This window comes from Octopus bimaculoides, chromosome 6 (genome assembly GCF_046866305.1).
Source record: "Octopus bimaculoides isolate indiv1 chromosome 6, ASM4686630v1, whole genome shotgun sequence".
NCBI lineage: Eukaryota > Metazoa > Mollusca > Cephalopoda > Octopoda > Octopodidae > Octopus > Octopus bimaculoides.
In genome coordinates this window covers 10292514-10310456 of record NC_142933.1, presented here as the reverse complement: position 1 = coordinate 10310456, position 17943 = coordinate 10292514, and the positions used below count along the sequence as shown (strand labels likewise).

Below are 17943 nucleotides of genomic sequence, written 5' to 3'. Positions count from 1 at the left end.
CACTAATACTTAATTTATCGACCCCGAAGTATGAAAGGCAAAGTCGACTTCAGCGGAGTTTGAACTAAGAAAGTAGCGAGGGGCGAAATACCGCTAAGCATTTCGTCCAGCGCGCAAGGATTCTGCCTTAAGAATAATAACAATAATGATAACTTTAACAATAATATATACCCTGATGCGCTACAAGGCAGGGGCTCTCATAACTTTTGATCTTAATTTATAGGAAGTGTTATCATGTATATTGTTTTGTCTTGGTATTCTGCTCAATACCACAGATCAACTAGTCTGTACTTAGAAAAATGATATGCCCCCTTATATTGCAATTCCACTGACAAGACCCTGCTACTATAGGCACAAGGCCTGAAATTTTGGAGGAGGGGGCCTTCAATTACATGGACGCCAGTGCGTAGCTAGTACTTATTTCATCGACCTCGAATATATTAAAAGCAAAGTCGAGCTCAGCGGCATTTGAACTCAGAACTAAGAGGCAGGCGCAATACCGCTAAGAATTGCGTCCGGCGAGCTATTGACTCTGCCATCGTATATTTGTATTGATAGAATACAAATATAGGATGGATGTCGGATACATAAGATGTAAGTGGTGTAGGTAGAATTTGATCAGATAATTAGGACAGCTTGACCCTGACAATTTTTTTTTTCGGGGGGGGGGGTTCTGAAAGAAAGTATCATCTCTGTCACCTAACACAGAGGAGTCACCTGGATTGACAATTTTATTTATTTTGTTTTTTCTCAAAGAAAATATCATGTCTGTCACCTAACACAGAGGAGTCACCTGAATTTCTGGCTTTAAAAATTCTGTATTCCAAAACAATCACAGTAATGGCCACTTGCTTCATCATCAAATGTTATGCCTGTACGTTAAAGGGTACGCATTTAAACCAAACCAGTCGGCATAGATAAGTTTGTCCAGTAAAGTAATTAATTACATCCATCGATAAACGCATATATTATTGCAACCACAACTATTTATTATGATAATTATACTATACTAGAGACGAAAAAAAACAAAGTCAAGGAAAGAGTGGAGGTTTTCTATGACAAGGGGGAATGAAAAGAGATAGAATAAAGGAAACGGAGAGAGGGGGGCAAAGGTAAAACTTAGCGACTGCGGAGTACTATTGCAGGTCGGGAATCTCACTAAGCATTCTTTAAATCAATTAGGGATGACAGATGGCTGCAAAGAGTGATAAGAAGAGGCAAGAAGTGAAGGAAAGGAATAGGGATTGTGGTAGTGGTACGGGTGGATATACGGAGATAGGGAGTGATACATCGAGAACAGTGTTCGTAAATGCAGCTAGGTTAAGCCCTTACATATTAGGGTTAGGGTTAGGGTTAGGGTCAGGCATAGGGTTAGGGCTAGGGTTAGGGTTAGGGTTAGGGTTAGGGTTAGGGTTAGGGTTAGGGTTAGGTTTAGGGTTAGGGTTAGGGTTAGGATTAATGTTACGTTTGAGTTTATTGCTAGTGTTAGGGTTAGGGTTAGGGTTAGGGTTAGGGTTAGGGTTTGGGCTACAGTTAGGATTAGGGTTTGGGTTAGGGTCTCGTTTGCTGTTAGGGCTAGGGTTAGAGTTAGGGCTAGGGTTAGGTTAGGGTTAGGGTTAGTGTTAGGGCTAGGCTTAGGGTTAGAGTTAGGGCAATGGTTAGGGTTAGGGTTAGGTTTAGGGCTAGGGTTAGGGTTAGTGTTAGGGTTAGGGTTAGGGTTAGCTTTAGGGTTAGGGTTAGGGCTAGGGCTAGGATTAGGGTTAGGTTTAGGGTTAGGGTTAGGGTTAGTGTTAGATTTAGGGTTAGGGTTAGGGTTAGGGTTAGGGTTAGGGTTAGGGCTATGGTTTGGGTTAGGGTTAGGTTAGGTTTAGGGTTAGCGTTAGGGCTAGGGTTAGGTTTAGTGTTAGGGTTAGTGTTAGTGTTAGGGTTAGGGTTAGGGTTAGGGCTAGTGTTAGGGTTAATGTTAGGGTTAGGGCTAGGGTTAGGGTTAGTGTTAGGGTTAGTGTTAGGGTTAGGGTTAGTGTTAGGGTTAGGGCCAGGGTTAGGGTTAGTGTTAGTGTTAGGGTTAGGTTTAGGGTTAGATTTAGGATTAGGGTTAGGGTTAGGGCTAGGGTTAGGGTTAGTGTTAGGGTTAGGGTTAGGGTTAAGTTTAGGGCTAGTATTATGTTTAGGGTTAGGGTAGGGCTAGTTTTATGGTTAGGTTAGGGTTAGGGTTAGAGTTAGTGTTAGGGTTAGGGCTAGGGTTAGAGTTAGTGTTAGGGTTAGGGTTAGGGTTAAGTTCAGGGCTAGTTTTATGGTTAGGTTAGGGTTAGGGTTAGAGTTAGTGTTAGGGTTAGGGCTAGGGTTAGAGTTAGTGTTAGGGTTAGGGCTAGGGTTAGAGTTAGTGTTAGGGTTAGGGTTAGGGTTAAGTGTAGGGCTAGTATTATGTTTAGGGTTAGGGTAGGGCTAGGTTTAGCGTTAGGCTTATTGTTAGGATTACGGTTAGGGCTGGGGTTAGCGTTAGGCCTAGTGTTAGGGATAGGGTTAGGTTTAGCGTTAGGGTTACGGCTAGGGTTACTTACGGCTAGGGTTTGGCTTAGGTTTAGGGTTAGGGCTAGGGTAAGGTTTAGGGTCAGGGTTAGTGTTAGGGTTAAGGTTAGGGCTAGCGTTAGTTTTAGGGTTAGGGTTAATTTTAGGGTTAGGGCTAGTGTGTTAGGGCTAGGGATAATATTAGTGTTAGTGTTAGGGTTAGGGTCAGGGTTAGGTCTAGGCTTAGGGTTAGGTTTAATCTTCTTCTACTTCTTCTCCCCATTCTTCTCCGTCGTATAGTTATTATTACATGATGAATACTCTCAACATATTTTGCTGGATTTTATGTAAAATGTCTGCTGACCACTGCTAGAGATAACACTGTTTCATTGATCAAGAACCCTGCAGAGAACTCATGCAGTTTGACGCATTGGTGATTTTTGTAGGTGGACTATCTATAATGAGTATTGAGAACTGTGGTATTACTTTGTGAATTCGAAAGATAAGATGATTTGTTTTCTTTGTGATACTGCGAAACGTTCTTCAGCACTATAAGACTCATAGACATAATAACTATTTCAATTTTTGAGGGACAAGCAGGAATGTTTCCTCTGTAATAATTCAAAAAATGAAAGAGAAAATCAAAGATGGCTATTTCAGACTGCAAATGATGTAATAGATGCAATTTATATAGTTGCTTGTGTCATAGAAATAAAAAAGTAAGCTTTTCAGCGAAGTGGAAATTGTGAAAGAATATTATTGAAGTCATAAGATGCATAGACACCAATAAGGTTTCGAAGTACAAGCAATTACCTCTTTCAAGGAGAACCATAACAGATCGGCTACATGAAATGGCCCTCAATGTAACAGAACAACCTCCTAATATACTTCAAATGGAAAATGTATATAATTCAGTCGCTTTAGAAGAATCAGTTGATACTATGGACTCGGTTTATGTTTTATATTTTATTCGTGCCGTAACAGAAAATTTCATTTAGTACGAAGAATTACTGGCTGTGGTTACTCTTACGGGCGGAACACGGGGAATAAATATCTTCACAAACTTTCAAAATATATGTCGAGAAGTTGTGTTGAGTTTGGATATTTTAGTTAGTGTATGTACTGACGGTACTCCGTCCATCACTGGAAAACGCGAAGGATTTATTGTCCAGTTAAAAAGAAGTCCTATCAGATCCAGATGTTCTCATTTGTGTTTTCATCGCATATTATAAAAGCAAAAACCTTTGTGCGAAATCGACCACTTTATGTAACATTCTGCAGAAAGTCATAAATATTGTTAACTATATTTCTTGCCAATGCGACAATGCATCGTGAGTTTCGTAACATGCTGCCGTTGGCGGATGAGTTATTCCGTGTGGATTTGACGTATCATTGTAAAGTAAGGTGACTATCACAAGGAAAGGTGTTCGAAAATGCTTTAACTTTACGCGGGCAGATAATGAAATTTCATGAATAATGGAATGAACAATGTGAATTATTATATGAAAATTTCTATAGAAATACAGCATTTCTTTGTGATATCATGTCAAAGCAGAATGACTTGAATATTTATTTGCAGGGTAAAACAACATCAGTTCATGTCATGTGGCAAGAACTTGAAGCATTTCGGAAAGATCTCCTTCAAAATGAAATTTGAAATGTGCAGTTTCCCCAGGTAGCTAAGGTCACTTATGACCATGAAAATTCATATGAATCCGTTGATGAATAGGCAGATGTTCTGGAATTATTAATTGAAGAATACTCTGAAAAGATCACTCATTTCAGGAACATGATATTTCACTCAAACTAGCATTTCAACGACACCTAGTTGATGTCTGCAAGGCTCCTAAGGAGCTGCAGATGGAATTAATTGAGCTCTCAGAAGATGACATTTTAAAGTCGTTATTTAACGCTAAAACGTATCCAGCTGTAGTAAGGAAATGCAGTAGAATACCCACAACTTCGTAAATGTCTTCCTATTTCTGTAAGACATATAACTTTCTATTTATATTTTCGTACTTAAACAAAATCAATGTTGACTTAAGGTGGCAAATTATGAACGCCCATGTAGAAGATGAGCTCCATCTACGAACCTCGATGTTACATTTTTAAAATATTTAAACACTATTTTCAAATATATCACTACACTTTAGTGCTGTGATTTATTACACAATATGGATTAAAAAAATAATTATGTAAATTTTGTTGCAGCTTTGTTAGATTACGATTAAACTCTTGGTGAACTTAGTAAATAACTAAAGAATAAGAATTCTAAGTTATGCTTAATCGAAGCTTAGATACATTACATAGCTATAGTTAATTACTTACTCATAATATTAAACACTTTAATATGAATTAACTTTATTACAAAATAATTAATAATATTACAAAATAATTAATAAAAAAAAGTATTATAATTAATAATTGAAATAGTTGAATGTCTTTCTAAATTTATGGCAACATCTTAAATTTAAATGCCCATTAAAATTCAATGATTATTCGAGTCAAAGATCACAAGTACAATTACCGATATTATACGATCGGTAGAATTACATTTTCTCTTATATGTAAAGGAATTAGAATAATTATAAAGTCTAGAATTCCAATCAGTATCAGGAGAACAAATATATCAATACTTCCGATGTCTAGTTATTACTTTGCACTGATATACTATATTGTTATTTAAACACTGAAAGGTTTAAATAACAATATAGGCATCGAGTTTTGTTTACACAATTACACAAGGATTTGTTCACTTGTAAATTGCCCTCATATCTATACGAATTTCTACTAGCACCCGCCTGTAAAATAGGTGTTAATGTTGGTTTATAATTATTATTATTTTTAGAAATAATATTAATACAAGGTAAAATATTAACTATTTTCTGAACGATTTCGTCATTTATAGAATGTATGTATGTATGTATGTATGTATGTATGTATGTATGTATGTAAAGAAAACGGTAAAGTTACATGCAGAGATATGCAGGAAAGCATATCGTGAATATCACCCCCACATCGATAAGATCTACGTGGGAAGAGGTGAGGGTGGTAACGTCATAAAATCAGTCGAAATATCCTTTGAATATAGCATTTATCACTCAAACATCTGTAAAGTAAAGAAAGGAATGTGTACATTCCATGCATACTGAAAATGAGAGCAACAGCATATTCAGAGTTCGAGAACAACTGCGAATGTACTCTGACGATACAACATATGCTAACCAACGAAAGCTGGATTAGCCTAACTAAACACAAGCTTGGGAGGAGGGGCAGGCAGCATACCACCAAAATGCGATGCTTGGGTATATATCCTGTAAGGTAGAGGATAACAAGAGTATTGGCAGGAAAAGCAGCCTCATTTTCACCTGTGATAGATACATTACATCCCAGCTAGAAAGATATGTTTTTGCTAACGAAGAACCGGAGATAGCTACTAAATAACTCATTACAAAAAGAAAGACAAAATTAATACCAAAACCTTATTTTGAGACAGAAAATATCGGCTCACCTATACCGGTGCAGCTGTCCCACAATGTCTACGAGTTACTACCCAACCCATTTCTTTCGCTATGTTTCAATGAACTCTCGTATTCCATGGTACTTATAGATTTCCTATTCAATTTGTTCCATCATTTCTCAGTTTGGTAAACCTATCCCTGCCAAGGACTGTACCTTCCTTCCTTCCAGGCTCATTATATCACACTTTGGAATAATAATAATAATAATAATAATAATAATAATAATAATAATAATAATAATAATAATAATAATAATAAACTGGAGACAGAAACACCTTGAAGTAAGACCCTACATAGACAGTAACAAACTTGCCAACGTCAGAAGAAACATTATGAAAAAAATATTACTAACTGAAGTAGAGATTGACCAAATTAAACAAGCAGTAAGGGATAAAAGGAATGAAACTGCAGCTAAAGAAGATACTACAGAGGAAATAATTATAAACCAGCCCAAGGCTGATGAAAATACAGTAATGATTGAAAGAGTTAAGGTAACTGATAGGCAAAGTGAAATACTCTCTGAACCAACCATAAACACTAAGGCAGGTGAAAATCAAATAGATGAAGAAAGTTATACAGAAATCGACGCAACAGAACTACATGATCTAAAAAATCAAATCATGATTGAATGGCTGAAAATTTAAAGAAACTAGTATGAATGAACGCGACACTCTCCCCAAAATTTGCAATTCTAACCAAAACCTGAAAATAATTGGTAAAATCCGCCTTGCACTTAAGGATATAATTTCAGCTAATGATGTTGATATTACAGATCTCAACCACCTGTACTATGCATCCGCAAGAATCTCAACGATTCTATGTGGTGAAAAGATTAGAAAAAGACAACGCTCCCACAAAAAGCCTTCTTGGCAAGAACGCATTCAACACCAAATTAAGCTGCTTAGATCTGACATAAAATGTTTGAAAAACCTTAAATTTGACAAGAGTATCAAACCTACAAAGACCCAAAAACTAAAGAAAAAATATAATATGAAAACCATAGTTGACATTGATGCCACCATAGAAACCATCAAGCAAAAGGTATGTGCTAAAGCTGCCCGCATAGCAAGGTATGAAAAGCGTGTTAGATTCTTCCGAGATAATAACATGTTCAAAAATAACCCCAAAACTTTCTACAGGAAGATAGGGAAAACACCAGTAACAATAAAGTCTGTCCCATCAAAAGAAGTGCAAGAATTTTGGAATAAAATCTGGGCAGAAGATAAAACTCACAATGAAAAGGCCCCTTGGATTGATAGAATATCTACAGACCTAGACTCCTTAGAGGAGCAAAAGTGGGAGGGGGTCAAGGTAGAAGATATAAGATCTGCTCTCAGGAGGTCAAGCAAATGGAAGTCTCCAGGAAAGGATAAAATTCCTAACTTCTGGTTGAATGCCTTCCCAGAAAGCCATGAACTGCTAACAAAACTTTACAACGATGTTTTGCAAAATCCTAGTTTGATGCCCTCTTGGCTAGTTAATGGTTTAACATTCCTGCTTCCAAAAAATGAGGAAACAAACGAACCAAAAAATTATCGCCCCATAACCTGCTTAACAACAATGTATAAGACACTAACATCTGTCCTAACCGAGTACACCTATAGTTTTTTAATAGAAAGTAGCATATTCCCTAATGAGCAAAAGGGATGTAAACGTGGATCTTATGGTTGTAAAGATCAGCTACTCATCAATAAGATGATCTTAGAAGATTGTCACAAGCGACACAAAAACTTGTCAATAGCCTGGATAGACTATAAAAAGGCCTTTGATAGCCTACCACATAGCTGGATTAGGAAATGTCTGGAAATGCATAAAATAGCTCCTACTCTGCGAAACTTTTTATCTGTAAGTATGAGATCATGGAGAACCACACTGATGTTGAACAATGACAATGAATCTCTAAATGCTGGAGATGTAAGAATTTCATGTGGCATTTTCCAGGGTAACTCACTATCACCACTCCTCTTCTGTCTAGCCCTAATACCGCTCTCAAAATTGCTCAATGATGCACAGTATGGTTATAAAATATTTGATAAAAATATAAACCATCTCATTTACATGGATGATTTAAAGCTCTTTGCAAAAAATGACCAATAACTCAAAGGCCTACTAGCGATTGTTAAACAATTCAGTGATGACATCAGGATGCAATTTGGCCTTGATAAATGTGCAAAAGCTACCTTTATCAAAGGAAAAATGACAAATACATCTAATGTGAACCTTGACCAGCAAAATGTCATAAAAGAGTTAGAACCAGCGGAAAGCTACAAATACCTAGGGGTAATTGAAGGGGACGATATCAAGCACTCAGTGATGAGGGAAAGGATCAGAAGAGAATGTTATCGCAGGGTGAGAGCAATACTGAAGACAGAGCTGAACGCGAGAAACAGGATCGAAGCGATCAATGCTCTAGCCATACCAGTCGTGACTTACAGTTTCAATATCGTTAACTGGTCAATTACTGAAATATGTAATGTTGACAGAAAAATACGAAAACTGTTGACAATGCATAGAATGCACCACCCTAAGGCAGATATAGAACGTCTTTATCTGCCAAGAAAAGAGGGAGGCCGAGGACTTCTACAGCTGGTATTATCAATGAAGGTAGCCACAATTGGCCTAGACACCTATCTGAAAAACTATGAGGACTGGATGCTAAAACTTGTCTTAAAACATGAAAGCAAGAAAACATCTTACTCAGTAACAAAACAGGCAAAGGAATATCTAAGTGAATTCCAATTGCAACAAATTCAAGAATTAGACGAACTAGAAACTAGAAAAAGATGGTTGACTCCCTATGTTTTCCTCTTTACTGACATCCAAGGTTCACTTTCCTCATCACAAAATCACAGGGATCATGCAAGGTGCAAAAAGAAACGGAGATAAACTATCTCCTTGCTGAGACATCCTTGTGTCTGACATTAGTTATTTGAGATGTGAGGTTTTAGAAACTAAATTAGCAAGAAAATCAAAATTCCTGAAACTTGGTTCGTCAAAAATCTGATGAAGCTCTGTTTGAGCATATGTATATCTATCTGTCGATCGATCTCCCTTGCATATTAACTATTCTATCGCGTCGATTGAGGCAACCTTTATTTATTTAGATTATTAAGTTCAGGTTCAGTAGAAGACACCGTTGTTTTCACTTCTCTACGTGCCATAAAATATCTTTAGTTCTTAGCAAGTATTTTATAAAATGTCATTATTATACATTTCAGTTTTGGGATAATAAAGACAGACATATATTGTCACCAGCTGTTTACTAGTATTGGAGGTGTTACATTCAGTTATAAATTCTCATCGCTTTTGCATTCGTCATTCTTTTATATTTTCTTCACTGCTTTGTCCTTCTCGTATACGTAAGTGAACTTCTAAAAGTTTCTAATTTTTTAATGGAATTTGTATGAAATACTTAAATGTTTGTTTTGTAATATTTCGCAGATATGATTTTAAAAACTGAATTCGTTCGTAAATGTTTTTTTATAGTACATAAAATCGGAACGTGTCTAATTTAAAGTTTTGGTAAAGAAAAAATATATCAAGTCGAAATCTAAACTAATTGTACTTTCTATCTATCTATCTATCTATCTATCTATTTATCTATCTATCTATTTATCTATCTATCTATTTATCCATCTATCTATCTATCTATCTAGCCATCCATCCACTTATCTATCCATCTATCATCTATCTATCTATCTATCTATCGCTAGCCACAAAGATCTATCTATCTATCTATCTCTTCTCACGGACGTGCTGTCACATCGGCTGCGAAGGTAAACGTTTATTTGACCTTTTACTGTCCACATTTTGTTGGAATTTTTTAATAATTTTGTTGCGAAGCACCTAGGCTTCATTTGTCTGTATTTTCAAGGGCAGGAATTGACCCCCAGGGGCAGTTTCGGCCCTAGCAAAATACAAAAATTTCCTTCTTGACATTTGAAAAATGTCGAGAAACATAATTTTGGAACGCTTGTCTTGTTCTTTTGACAAGCATTTCCCGAGGCTTCAGATGCCAGAAGAGAAAAAAGAACAGAATAGCGCGTGCTCATGCAGTGACACGAACGCAGTTGCTATAAACGTCACAAAGACTGTGAGTACAGCTACTAACAGCCCTCTCACCACCACCACCACCACCACCACCACCAACACCAACAACAAAAACAAAACTGTAACCAAGGTTACAAAACCATGCGTGAAAACCGTCACAAATGTCTCTGACGTAAGCACCACTGCTGCTGACGCCATCATCACCACCACCAACGACAACAACAACAACAACAACAGCAACAGCAACAACGACAACAACAACAACAACAACAGCAACAACAAGGAAGTAAAGTTATCGGCCGTCAGCAATGACACCATCACCTGTTCAACAAACTCTGCTGCCACTACCACCACCTTTGAACCAGGCAGTACATACACCAACATAAACAAAAATATCCAGAAGAACATGTCCGCCAGCACAACAAAAACAAATTTCGCAAATGCTCTAAAGGAAAAAAGAACAACAGTGACATTCACACAAAAACAAATAAAAGACACAAAATCCCTTCTTACGAAAGAAGGAGATGATGTCAGAATTAACATCCCAAAAGATATTATAGAAATGAAAAACAAAAAGTGCATCATTTATAAACTGGTAAACACAAAAACCAGACGTGTAGAAAATGTTAGCACAGATAAAATTGAAGTTTGTCTTAGAAAAATTTGGCCTTATCAGAATCATGTCACCTGGGGAAGGAAATTTGGAACGGTGCAAGTAAGGTTTCTGGATGAAAATTTAGCTAAACAATTTTCGACACTCTCTCTCCGAACAGATGACTTGGTAATGATACCGAGTTATCTAGGACAGAGAGTGACCAAAGTTATGATAAAAAATGTGCCATCGGAGGTGGACACCCAATGGCTGATATCGGCCGTGTGCCTGGAAATGGAGGAGGCAAATATTTTGGAGATTACGGTCGGAGAGGAAAAGAACTGGGGAGGGAAAAATCTGGAAATCCTTCTCCACATCACGGAGGAGGCTTCACAGAAAATTCCTCCAAACATTAGATTGGCAGAGGACCACAAGCTGTATGTGGTGGTAGAGGGCAGGCGACCTCGCTGTTACCTATGCAACAGCGAAGCACATCTGAAAAAGGACTGCCCTCTGGCCGCTAAACAAAAACAACAACAACAACAACAACAACAACAACAACAACAACAACAACAACAACAACAGAAGCAACTACCAAATACCCCCAACAGAAAAACCTTACTACCAACACCACCAGCAACGCAAAAAACAACAACAGAAATATCAGCAATAACCACAACAGAAAAGACAACAGAAACTGCAAAAACAGAAGAAAAAAAAGAAAATTCCAAGACTGCCTCTCCCTCCCCCATATCACATACACCACACACAAATAACAATCAGCCAACATCAATAAAAACAGCAACACAAACATTCACAGAAACACACACAGACGCACAAAATTTGCCGTTACCTCTTTCTGACTCCTCAGATCTCCCATCATCCGATGAAGAGAGTGGGGAGGAGTGGAAAATAGCTACGAAAGGAAAGAGGAAGCGCAGTAAGAAGAAAACAAAACAAAATGCAAACACAAACAAAGCAGGGAGATTCACATCTCCCGAAAATACTACTAACACCAATAGTAATATAAAAAAAACAATGCTAACAGCAATAGACAGTACAAACACAGAGTTGATGAATTACATCAACTCTAAAACAAACATCACAAATAACGATATCAAAACCAACAACCACCCACGTACAACACCGCCAAAACACATTAAAATTATTCATGTAACACCAGCATTACACAACACAATAAAATCCCTCTACCCCAACTCGGTAGGGGGATTCCAGAAATATTTGTGCAAGAAATTGTACAATAGCCTCCTTGGTGAAAAATCCAAGGAGGAAACAAAACTTTCTAACGGCAAGTAACACTCTGTTCTTTTGTTTTGTGCTTTAAAGCACACGTATAAATAGAATCATGGTGAAGATTGGTTGTGTGAATGTGCGTGGCTTAGGGTCCCCTTGGAAACAAGGGTACCTCTTAAATGACATCAAGTCACACAATTTGGATATCATAGCCATTAGTGAGACCAGACTCCATGAACCGCGGGCCCTAAAGTCCATGTTTGGCGGACAGTTTAACATTTATTTTTCTCCCTGTCTGCCGAGGATGGGCGGTAGTGGCACGGCGGTTCTTTTTCGCAAGAGTCTGGATCTCCAAGTAAAGACGATATTTACGGACCCGGAGGGTAGACTGGTTGTCCTAGATGTGGACGGCAGCGATGGAGGCGCTTTTCGGTTGCTGGCAGTTTATGTGCCTCCTTTAACAGGTCGGTCGGACTTCTTTCGACGTCTAGAAGTATTCCTGGGAACGTCTCGTCCCTTACTTTTAGTGGGGGATTGGAATGCTACCTTGGACACGCATCTAGACTACGTGGGGAGTGACAAAAGTAGAAGGGGATGCAAAGGCCTCATAGACCTGCTCAGACGCTTCCAGTTGTCTGACAGGTACCGACTCGACCACCCAAATGTGCCAACGTGGACTTGGAGCAACCGCATTGGGTCGTCGAGATCGTATCTAGATAGGATAGTGTGTAGGACAAGAGATAGAGATAGTTTAGGATGTCCACAGTTCCACATAGTCAGCTACACGGATCACAAACTTGTGACGTGTACGCTAGACTTAGATAAGGCACATAGGCAGGGTCCCGGTTACTGGAAACTAAACGCGTCTTTCCCGTCGAGACAGGTTTTCAGAGACCGGATTAGCACGTTAGTAAAGAGGGCTTTGACGGGAGCCATCGTCAACAACAAATGGTGGTTTGCCCTCAAGAGAGCAGTGAGGGCGGAAGCAATAAGGTATAGCAGGGCACTAGCTGTAGAGAGGAACAGAGAAGAGGGGGAGCTAGTGATAAAGTTAGAAGAGGCATTGCGAAGTGGCATCGCATCCGACGTTTTAGCGGCGAGGTTGGCCCTCGACCAACACTTCAATGCTAAACACGAAGGGTGTGCTGTCAGGGCAAGGATGCGTGCTCTGAGGAATGAAGGTGTTGGAGCCGCACGAGAGGCCCGGGTGGCGGAGGCGCAGCGGGGTAACAGAGCCACCATCCGGTCTCTGGTAGACGAACAGGGGCGCGAATTGATCGAGCCGAGCAAGATGTGCGAGGCGTTTCAGCGGCATTTTGCCCGACTGTTCGGGAGGAGTGGCGAGCGAGAAGGCAGGGTGGATTTTAGTGCCTACCTGCACAGCTTGCCACGACTCTCGGCAAGAGAGGCGGAGTGCTGCGAAGGGGTCATCACGGCGGAGGAGGTGAGGGACGCGATGGCGGGTTGCTCGACGGACAAATCTCCGGGTTTGGATGGTCTGCCCTACGAGCTTTACAACTGTATGCCAGACTTGTTTGGAGAAGTCTTGGCGGTCGTGTACTGCAACTGGCAGCAGAACGGGAGCATTCCCGGTTTTGTGAGCCGAGGAGCGGTAACGCTGCTGAAGAAAGATCCAAACAAGGGGGACGCCATAGATAACTTTAGGCCCATCACTCTGCTCAATGCAGACATGAAAATTTTGGCCAAGGTGTTAGCCAAGCGATTGGCGCTTGTCATCGAGAAACTGGTCGGCACGGAGCAGACGTGCGCCGTGCCGGGCCGGAGCATCCATGACAACCTCCATCTGATGCGCTACATCATAGAGAGGGTAGTTAAGGAACCTGGCATGGGTGGGGCCCTGATCAATTTGGATCAATCGAAAGCTTTCGATAGGGTAGACCATCGATACTTGGAGGCCGTCCTCGAAGCGGCCGGCTTCGGTCCCGTTTTCCGCGGCTGGATGGCTGCCTTGTACACAGGCATCCGTTCGGTTGTTCGCGTCAATGGACGTCTATCGGGACCCTTCGACATTGCACGTTCGGTTCGTCAGGGATGCCCCCTGTCGCCGCTCCTGTACGTATTGACTCTCGAGCCACTACTGCGGAAGCTGGCGACGCTGAGGGGCATCCCGCGAGAACTGGGGTGCGGGACGAGCGTGTCGGCATACGCGGACGACGTCACCGTCATAGCGTCTAGCCACGAGCACATCGAGCTTGTCGGCGAGACGCTGAAAGACTACGAAGCGGTGACGGGAGCGAAAATCAACCGGGATAAGTCGGTGGGTTTGCTGCTCGGCACCTGGAGAAGCAAGCCCATACCGTCCGGCAGCGCCTCAGTAGTGGGACGCTGGACGGACGGTCCGGTCAAGTTGCTCGGAGTCTGGTTCGGTCCGGACCTGCAAACGGAGAAGAACTGGGACGAGATAACGAGTAGGGTGGCCACTCTCTGCCGGCAATGGTCCGAGAGGACGCTGTCCCTAAAAGGTCGGGCGGAGGTGGCGAACGCGTACATCGCGTCCGTCATCGAATACCGCCTGACCGTCGTGCCTTGTCCCGATCGCGCCATCACCGAAATGGAGCGCATCCTCTTCCGCTTTTTGTGGAAAGGAAGCGTTCCGATGGTGAGGCGATCCGTTTGTTGCCAACACCCGCTGAAAGGAGGGCTGGGCATGCCGTGGTTGATGATGCGCAGACATGCGCTGAGACTGCGACATCTCCGGCTCTACGTAGACGACGGTGAGCAGGTGTGGTCGCCGTTTGTGCGACGCGCTTTCCCGCAGCTCGTCTCCATGACCGAGGAATGGCGAATGGCACCGTGAGTGTCGCGTTGCTCTGCAACAACTTTGCCGTCCCGGGTCGACCTTGAGCGGCTGCATCACAACGAAGTCATTCTATAGGGGATTAGTGGAGGGCAGGTACGACGACGATCTCGGGGCGAACCTGGGCGTCGACGAGGAATACCTGACCCGCCTGTTCAGGACGACTTTCGGGCCGGGACCTATGGACAACTTCCAGAGATCCCTGGCCTGGCAGTGTTACCGAGAGGCGCTACCCGTTCGGGATAAGCTCTATAGACACGGCTCGCGAAATGCGGGGCCGACCTGCCCGAGATGCGGTCAGAGCGATGAAACCGTTCTGCACGCACTCGTGCAGTGTCCAACCATTTCGGAGCTGTGGGCTTATGTCGAACGACTGCTGTCGCGTGTGGGACGAGTCGGTTTATCAACCGAGTCTATCGTCAATATCGTCACGCCTCCTTCCTTTAAACGGGAAGGAAGAGCTGTATTTATCGTACTTGTGGCTATGGCCAAAGAATGCATCTGGTGGACGCGTCTGAAAGGATTAGAGACAAATACTTTCCTCTCTGGTCAATCTCTCATCAACTTTTTCAAGTATCACTTGAAAAGGAAGGTGAGAGTAGAGAGGCAAGTGTTGTCTAGCAAATGTTTCGAAAAAAGATGGATACATGTAGCAAGAATGGCACGTATAAATGACGAAGCCACCTTGACCATGATTCTATAAAACGTTTTAAAATTTTGTAAACAGAGAAATTTTATTTAACAAACTGTGACGCTAAAGACCGAGGTTACCGTGGTCTTTTCGTAGGTTTTTCTTTCCACGGATAACCTCCCCATTTATTGGGAATTTTTTGTATTATTTCGTATTTTTTGTAAATACCCCAAACGTTTTGCGATGTTTTTTTTTTTTTTTTTTTTTTTTCTTTTCATCGTTGTCCCCACTTTTGTTTTTTTTTCTGCTTTGATTTCGACCCCCTCGAAAAGAAAAACTCTACATTTGTATTTTGTCCCCTCTGTGTTGAGCCCTGTGTGGCTAATAAAGAAACCTATCGCTAGCCACAAAAGCGTTTTTTATTTTTTCTGTTTATTTTCTCGCGTTCTTTTCTTTTGAAGAGCGTAGGCTCGAAACGTAAAAGACTTTCTCACCATCATGCCTCCTTATTGATATGACTGTCCCAATCGATATAAACGTATCTATCAAGAACTACCAAAAAACTGAGCAAATATTATGATCTTGAAATAGAAATTAGCAAAATGTGGAATGTGAAGACGAAAACAATACCTATTGTCATAGGTGCCCTGGGAATGACAGCGAAACGGGCTGATTACTACCTAGCTCAGATACCAGAAAACCCCAAAATGGCTGAAGTTCAAAAGATAGTGCTCATGGGAACTGCCCATATCCTACGTAAAATACTGTCTATGAGATCTCAAATTTTAAAGCAAACACATAATTTTCTTATGGTTCCTTAAACATTCACTTGAACAAAACCCTACAAATCCAAATATATGGTACCCTAGGCATAACACCTACATGAACTTCTAACTTGTTGTCTCTTGAGGTCTCTGGGTGAGACTTGGATCCAACTTGTACAAATGCAAAACAAAAGTCAAACATAAAATAATAATAATAATAATAATAAACTTACATGCAGGGATATGTAGTACCAGACAGTGGCTCTCATGGTTTCTGATCTTAATTGATTGGAAGTGTTATCATGTACATTGTTTTGTCTTGGTATAAAAAGATGGGCTACAGTAAATATTCTGCTTAATACTACAGATTTGCTTGTCAGTTGTTTGACCTTAACTAGTTGAGCATGTCCCTTGGTGGCTGACGATATGTGCCTCTCTGATCATGAGCAGAAGTAGTGGGGGAGCATCATAGCCATGTGTTGAGAGGAATTCTTTGTGGTTTGAATAATTCACTTTTGCAAACATGGGTGTTTTGCTCAACATCCTTAAACGAACCTTATTCAGGGACCTTTTGAGCGGGATTGGCTACTCGACCTGAAGAAAATTCTAACTGGGCCCCACCTGCGAGGTCATGCGCTGTTTATCTTGATATGAGATCACCATGTCGCGCACATATGGTTGTGATGCATGTATCTGGTGTACCCTTATCAGACAAGTAGTCATGATGGGTATATTGGGCTTTGTATATTTTACCCCAGTGTCACTTTGATGGGATGCACTGCTCTCTCACTCAATAATAATAATAATAATAATAATAATAATAATAATGAAATTATTGTATATAGTGCTCAGGTGCACAACAACTTGTCAAAAGTGAATATAAAGCATATGCAGTATTGTACAAATGTCTGGAAAGTGAACAGTGTATGAGTCAGATACATGCTTGCGTGTGTATGGAGGGAAGAAAATCAGGTGTAGTGTTGGCGAATCTCAGGAAGCATGGAAGTTTATCCGGGAAACATGTTTACCAAAGACCTCGCTTGTACTTATTCCTTTCCATACGACATAAAATCGTCCATGAAAAAGATGGTTGACTCCCTATGTTTTCCTCGTTACTGACATCCAATGTTCACTTTCCTCAACACAAAATCACAGGGATCATGCAAGGTGCAAAAAGAAACGGAGATAAACTATCTCCTTGCTGAGACATCCTTGTGTCTGACATTAGTTATTTGAGATGTGAGGTTTTAGAAACTAAATTAGCAAGAAAATCAAAACTCCTGAAACTTGGTTCGTCAAAAATCTGATGAAGCTCTGTTTGAGCATATGTATATCTATCTGTCGATCGATCTCCCTTGCATATTAACTATTCTATCGCGTCGATTGAGGCAACCTTTATTTATTTAGATTATTAAGTTCAGGTTCAGTAGAAGACACCGTTGTTTTCACTTCTCTACGAGCCATAAAATATCTTTAGTTCTTAGCAAGTATTTTATAAAATGTCATTATTATACATTTCAGTTTTGGGATAATAAAGACAGACATATATTGTCACCAGCTGTTTACTAGTATTGGAGGTGTTACATTCAGTTATAAATTCTCATCGCTTTTGCATTCGTCATTCTTTTATATTTTCTTCACTGCTTTGTCCTTCTCGTATACGTAAGTGAACTTCTAAAAGTTTCTAATTTTTTAATGGAATTTGTATGAAATACTTAAATGTTTGTTTTGTAATATTTCGCAGATATGATTTTAAAAACTGAATTCGTTCGTAAATGTTTTTTTATAGTACATAAAATCGGAAC

General features: G+C 40.4%; 1 protein-coding gene across 1 annotated transcript in view; it reads left to right on the top strand.

Moving 5' to 3' along the window:
• Nucleotides 1-9274: 9274 nt before the first annotated feature.
• The window catches only part of LOC128248175 (uncharacterized), a 24234-nt gene continuing 15565 nt past the window's right edge, over nt 9275-17943 (top strand). Inside the window, exons 1-2 of the mRNA XM_089353419.1 lie at nt 9275-9388; nt 17660-17800. The gene's annotated coding sequence lies outside the window, so the exon portion shown is untranslated. The remainder of the gene's footprint in view (nt 9389-17659; nt 17801-17943) is intronic.